Source organism: Chiloscyllium plagiosum, unplaced genomic scaffold, assembly GCF_037043375.1.
Source record: "Chiloscyllium plagiosum isolate Xiang-an unplaced genomic scaffold, Cpla_swu_hap1 HiC_scaffold_17, whole genome shotgun sequence".
In the NCBI taxonomy this organism is placed as follows: domain Eukaryota; kingdom Metazoa; phylum Chordata; class Chondrichthyes; order Orectolobiformes; family Hemiscylliidae; genus Chiloscyllium; species Chiloscyllium plagiosum.
The window spans coordinates 78,054,347-78,062,032 of record NW_028270155.1 but is presented as its reverse complement, the minus strand read 5'-3'; positions in this window follow the sequence as shown (position 1 = coordinate 78,062,032).

The window sequence follows — 7,686 nt, the reverse complement described above, 5'->3', positions numbered from 1 at the left end:
CCCTTCTGATCAAGATCCTATTTGGAGTCTAAAGTAAGCTTCTTTGCTGTCCACTGCACCTCCAATTTTGGTGTCATCTGCAACCTTACTAACTATACCTCCAATGTTCACATCCAAATCACATAGCTCCAGTCTGAAAAGCAACCCTCCATCACCACGTTCTGTCTTCTACCTTCCAGCCAGTTCTGTATCCAAATGGATAGTTCTCCCTTTATTCCGTGAGATCTAACCTTGCTAACCAGTCGCCCATGGGGAACCTTGTCGAATGCCTTATTGAACTCCATATAGATCACGTCTACCGCTCTGTCCTCAACAAACATCTTTGTTACTCCTTCAAAAACCTCAATTAAGTTAGTGAGACATGATTTCCCATGCACAAAGCCATGTTGACTTTCCCTAATCAGTCCTTGCCTTTTCAAATGTGTGTAATTCCTGTCCCTCAGGATTCCCTCCAACAACATGTCCACCACCGATGTCAGGCTCACCGGTCTATAGTTCCTTGGCTTTTCCTTACCATCTTTCTTAAATAGTGTCACCATATTATCCAACTTCCAGGGTTCTGGCATCTCACCTTTGTTTATCAATGAGACAAATATCTCAACAAGGGGCTCAGCAATCACTTCCCTAGCTTCCCACAGAGTTCCAAGGTACAACTAATCAGATCCTGGGAATTTATTCACCTTTATGTTTGTTAAATATGGACATTTGGCAAGATGTCACCATCTATTTCTGTATTTTCCATGCCCTTCTCCATCGAAAACACTGATATATAACACTCATTTCGTATCTACCCTATCTCCTGTAGTTCTACACATAGGCTGCCTTGCTGATCTTTGAGGGGTCATATTCTCTCCCTAGTTACCTTTTTGTCCTTAATGGATTTATAAAATTCCGTTGGATTCTCCTTAATCCTATTTGCCAAAACTGTCTACTTATCCCTTTTTGTCCTCCTTATTTCTCTCTAAAATATATTCCTAGTGTCTTTAGCCACTTCTAAGCATTCACTCTATCTCTGCTGTCTATACCTGACGTATGCTTCGTTCATTTTCTTAACCAAACCCTCAATTTCTTCAGTCATCCAGCATTCCCTACACCTAACAGCCCTTTATTTCACCCTAACAGGAAATACTGTCTCTGGATTCTCATTTTCTCACTTCTGAAGGCATCCCATTTTCCAGCCATCCCTTTACCTGCACCCAATCAACTTTTTAAAGTTCTTGCCTAATACCGTCAAAATTAGCCTTCCTCAAATTTAGAGCTTTAACTTTTAGATCCTGTCTATTCTTTTCCATCACTACTTTGAAATTAATAGAATTATGTACACTGGCCCCAAAGTGCTCCCCACTGACACCTAAGTCACTTGCCCTCCCTTATTTCCCATGATAGGTCAAGGTTTGCATCTTCTCTCGCAGGTACACCCACATACTGAATCAGAACATTTTCTTGTACAGACTGAACAAATTGCTCTCCATCCATCCCCTTAGCACTATGGCAGTACCAGTCTATGTTTGGAAAGTTAAAATACCCTAACATCATCCTATTATTCTTACAGATAACGGAGCTCTACTGATAAATTTGTTTCTCAATTTCTTGCTGACAACTGGGGAAACCATTGTACAATCCAAATAAGGTAATCATCCCTTTCTCATTTCTCAGTTCCACCCTAATAGCTTCCCTGGACATATTCCCAGGAATATCCTCCCTAAGTATAGCTGTAATATTATCCCTATCAAAATGCCACTCTCCTTCCTCTCTTGCCTCACTTCTACCCCAGAAGATATTCCAATGATCCAAAAATGTGAACATCTCTCCTCTGCATCAGCTCCTCAGCCACACATTCTTCTGCTGTATCCTCCTATTTCATCCCCTCACTAGCTCATAGCACCAGGGGTAAGCCAGATATTACTAACCTTGAGAATCTCCTTTTTAAATTCCTGCCTAACTTCCTGTACTCTCCCTTTTGAATCTCATCCTTCTCCCTTCCTATGTCGTTAGTTCAAATGTGTACAATGGCTGGTGCCACTCCCCTTTGAGAATATTCTGCACTCTCTCCGAGATATTCTTGCTCCTGGCACCAGGGAGGCAACACACCAGTCTGTGCCTCTGACTAAACAGGTCCCCTATCACAATCAATCACTTGGAAACTGACAGACCCGTCAGTACATTAGAGCCAGTCTCAATACCAAAACCTAGTTGCTAGAAAGATCAGCACATTCTTTACTCAGCGAGTCGTGAGTTCATGGAATGCCCTGCCAGTAGTAGTGGTGGACTTTCCCTCTTTATGGGCATTTAAGCGGCCATTGGATAGGCATATGGAGGATAGTGGGCTGGTGTAGGTTAGGTGGGCTTGGATTGGCGCAACATCGAGGACCAAAGGGCCTGTACTGCGCTGTATTTTTCTATGTTCTAAATTTCTTTCACCAACTATCGATACCTCTTCTGCTGCTTTTACAGCTTCCCACTCATTATCTGCTTCCATTAGATCTTTTAGATTGAATGTAGTTTGATCCAGACTCTTGCTGAAAATGGCTTTTGGAGACAATATTTATTTGAATTATTGCAGTCTAATGGATCTTGAAATTTATTTGCACAATTTTTTTTTAATTAAGTGAATGTGAATAAGTGAATGCCCCTACCATGGATTACGTATTTAATTTATCACTATTTCTTGGAGGACTTCACATATTGAGCATTTACACTTTGGATCCGTTAAATAAATGGAAGAAATGTTTTAAGGAATGTATTCATTAATACAAGGAACTCATATCGGGGTTAACAAGCCATACCTTAAATGAGCATAAACCAATGGAGTAAAGTGAATATAAATCAGCAAATTTCCAGAAAAGACTGAACACTCTGTCTTCAGAGATGATGGTCCATGTTCCTGTCTCTGGACAATCTCTTGGGTCTTCTTTTAGATGGACGAATATCTGGTGAATTCAACAATCACAAGGTTTACACACTCATCAAACCTCAAACTGTTGTCTCAGCACAGAATCCAGAAACTAAACTGAGATATACAGTCAGTGATTTATATACTTTAGTAGTGTAGGACCCCAGTATTTAAACCTTCTGATAAAGAGTGCATGATCTGTTCCATTGTACCTTTCCTTTTTTACCTGAAATCCATGACCCCGAGTAATATACATATATTTCTATACTGTGGTGAAAGACTTCAACTGTCAATTCTTTCAATGCCTCTCATAATTTTGTAAAGTTCCATCAGGTCACCCCTCTGCCTCCGACGTTCAAGCAAAAACAAATCAAGTTTGTCTAATCTCTCTTCATACCTAATATTCTCCCAACCAAACAATATGGTCGTAAACCTTTTCTGTCTCCAAAGACAGGCTGGGATATTTTTTTCACTGAAGCACAAGAAGTTGACAGATGATTTTATCGAAATTTTTAAATCATGGGAGGCACAGAAAAGGTGACTAGCAAAGAGTAGCAAAGCCTTAGGGTAGGGGAATTCAAAACTAGAGGGTATGTTTGAAGGTGAGAGGAGAACGATTTAAAAGGAACCTGAGAAGCAGTCTCTTCACATAGCTGGTGGTTCAAATGAACAACTAGAGGAAGTGATAGATGCAGGTACAGTAACAGCTTTTAAGACATTTTGACAAACACATGAATAGGAAAGATTTGGACGGATATGATCCAAACGCAGGAAATTGCGGTTAGCCTGGCTTGGAAAGTTTGCCTGCCATGGGTGAGTTGTACCAAAGGGCCTGTTTCCGTTCTGTATGATTCTATGATTAATCCTTCTGGTAATGTGGTGATCAGAACTGTTTGCAATATTTCAAATGTGACCTCACTAAATTTTTATATGGCTGCAACATGACTTACCAATTTTTAAACTCTATGCCCCAACCAATGGAGGCAAACATGCTAACTGCCATCTTGACCACCTTATCCACTTCTGTTGCCACTTTCAGAAAAGAATGGACCTTTATGCCTTAATCCCTCCGTATATTAATGCTTCTAAGTGTTCAGCCATTAACTACAGATTTCTGCCAGAGTTAAACCTTCCAAAATGCATTATCTCACATTTGTCCAGATTAAATTCTCTTTGTCAATCCCTAGCCTATCTATATCCTGCCATCGCCTCTGGCCATCCTCCTCACTACCTGCAGTTCTCAAAATCTTTGTGTCATCCACAAAATTACCAAACATAACCCTTACATTCTCCTCCAATCACCAGAGATCACCAACTTATCAACTTACAGATCTCATGTGACTTCACCTTTTGTATCAGCCTGCCACGACGAACCTTGACAAAGGTCTTTCTGAAGTCCATATAAACAACATCTACCACCCTGCCCTCAATAATTGCCTTTGTCACTTCCCCAAAAAACTCAATCAAAGTTGAGAGACACCATCACCCCCAGTCACCTTCATGCTGCCTGTCACCGGCAAGTCCTTTTTTTCCCCAACAGCTGTGGAAATCCAATCCCAAGAATCTTCTCTAATAACTTCCCTACAATATCACCAGCCTTTAAATTGCTGGATTATTCCTACTGCTCTTCTTAAACAAAGGAATAACGTTGGCTACTCTCCAGTTCACTCAAATCTTTTCTGTGACTGAAGAGGATGTAAAGATTTCATACAATTTCCTTCCTCATTTCCCTCCGCATTCTGGGATAGATCCCAGATGATTTTCAAGCAACTGAATCCATGTTTCTGTCCTTGACTTTCAACAACATAAACTATCATGGCCCTTAGATTTATAATTGACAAGTAACATGACTAGTCCAACCGTATAAAAGATAAACTCTAGAAATACAGTGGTATACAGCATAACTCGTGACTACACCACCTACAATCAAGAAGTTAGACATGGAATGAAAATTATAGACGTCACTGAAAAAACAGAAACGCTGAAAACAATCAGCTGATCAGGCAGCATCTGTGCAGTTAAATAGTGAAAAATTCATGATAATGATCATTTAGCCTTAACCAATCAGAAAAAAAATCCTCCAATTTCACATTTTAATAGAATTTCACAGGGTGCCTTGCTAGTTTGCTGGGAGATCTGTGTTCTATGCACTTTTTTTCTTGGATTGGACCACCATGTCTGTGTTTTTTCCGTTACCTCTTTGAGGGAAAGTGGGATTTGAGGTTTGTCTTCTTTTCCCTGAAAGCTGGTTGAACAGTGGAGTTTGGGGTTTAGCTTTGCTGCCCCTTCCCTCGTAAATAGTGTTTTTTTTTTATGAACAGGTGATTTGTGTTTATTGTTAACTATTTGCACTTACCTTTTTATAATTTTTTTAAGAAGACTTTAAGTAGAAAAAAAAGTAGATTTCTGTTGGTATAACTAATTTTATTCAATATTCCACCATCAGGAAACTAAAACACCCATCAGGAACCAGTAAGAAGCCATGAAAACAAAACATAACAAGGAGATTTAGAATAAGCAGATTGATTGTGAGCTGGCTGGATACAACTAGTTTACTGTGCACAGGTAAATAAAGTGTGATTTAGTCATGGGCACTACAATTTCCTTGATTAACCTCTTCCCTTTAAGAAAGTTATAAAACACGTTAAGATACTCCCAAATCCTGTTGACAAATTCTCTCTCATGCCTCTTTCTTGCTCTTCTAATTCATTTCATAATTTACCTGCTGGCTTCCTCTAGAGCTGCAGCTGAATTTGGATTTGATTAAAGCAGTTTTCTTCTTCTTTACCCAGTTGTGAATTGTCATCGACATCTAGGGTTCTCTGAACGGATTGCTTCCCCGTTTCCCTCTCAAGGGTACATGTTGAACCTGCTCCCTCCCCAGTTCCTTTTTGAATGCACTCATTGATCTGCTTATTTGTAAAGAGCTTTTCTCAGTCTACTGTGGCCAGATACTACTGTATTCTTTCAAAATCTGCTTTCCCACCATCCTAATCCAGTTTTTGCAGGTCATACTTTGTCCACAGCAAAATTTGAACTTATTGCTTAAATGTTTCTCCACTGCCACATCAAACACTTTTCCAGCTATTCACGGTATTTTTTAATGATTTGGATGAGGGAACAAAACGTAACTTCTCAAAGTTTGCAGACGATACCAAGTTGAGTGGGAGGGTGAACTGTGACAACGATCCTCCAAGATGATCTGGCCAGATGGGTGAATGGGAAAATCAATGGCGGATGCAAATTAATTTGGATAAATGTGAGGTTATTTACTTTGGAAGCAAAGACAAGGAGCATCAGAGGCTGAGGGATGACCTTATAGAGGTTCATAAAACCATGAGGGGCATGGATAGAAAAAATAGACTAAGTCTTTTCGCTGGGGTGGGGGAGTCCAGAACTAGAAGGCATAGGTTTAGGATGAGAGGGGAAAGATATAAAAGAGACCTAAGGGACAACCTTTTTCACTCAGAGGGTGGTACGTGTATGGAATGAGCTGCCAGAGGAAGTGGTGAAGGCTAGTAAAATTGCAACATTTAAAAGGCATCTGAATGGGTATTTGAATAGGAAGGGTTTGGAGGCATATGGGCCGGGTGCTGGCAGGCGGGACTAGATTAGGTTGGGATATCTGGTCGGCATGGACAAGTTGGACTAAAGGGTCTGTTTCTGTGCTGTAAATCTCTATGACTCTATGACTCTTAGAAGGCAGATCATTATTTACGTGCCAGTAATTTGGAAGAGGGGAGTGTTGCAGTGGGACTTGGGTGACCTTGTGTACCAGTTGCTGAAGGTAAGCATGCAGGTACAGCAGGCGGTAAGGAAAGCAAATGGCATGTTGGCCTTCATTGTGAGAGGTTTAGAGTACAGAAGCAGGGATGTGCGATGACAGTTATACAGGGCCTTGGTGAGGTCACACCTAGAACATTGTGTACAGTTCTGATCTCCTTTTCAGCAGAAGGATGCAATTGCTCTTGACTGAGTGCAGCGAAGGTTTCCCAGGCTGATTCCGGGGATGGTGGAACTGATGTATGAGGACAGATTGACGAGATTAGGATTGTTTTCGCTTGTGTTCAGAAGACTAAGGGGGGATCTCATAGAGACTTATAAAATCCTAACAGGACTAGACAGGATAGATGCAGGGAGGATGTTTCCAATGGTAGGTGCATCCAGAACTAAGAGTCACAGTCTGAGGATTCAGGATGGACTATTTCGGACGGAGGTGAGGAAACATTTCTTCACTCAACGAATGGCATGCCTTGGAATTCATTACAATACGAAATAGTTGATGCCAAAACATTGAATGTATACAATATGCAGCTAGATATAGCACTTGGGGCAAATGGGATCAAAGGTTATGGGGAGAAAAACAGTATTAAGCTATTGAGTTGGATGATCAGTCATGATCAGGTTGAATGGCAGAGCAGTATCGAAGGGTTCAATGGCCTCCTCCTCCTCCTATCTTCTATGTTTCTATGGTTCTACTTCCAGAAACAAAAGTGTGCAACTCCTAGTTGGGCCTTATGTTTCCTGATACAAAAATCTCCCCGGGTATATTTCAAGAAGTCCACGCCCTTTAAATGTGTAACATATTGACTATCCCAATTTATGTTTAAAAAGTTGAAATCCCCACTTATGATGACCTGATTATTACTATTACATATCCCTGTGAACTGTCTACATATTTGGTCCTTGATTTCCCGCTGACTCTTTTAGGGCCTATAATATGCTGCCTGCAAAGTAGCTCCTGCTCAATCCTTCTATGTTCAACTCAAAACCTAAGTTGAGGAACTTTCCAA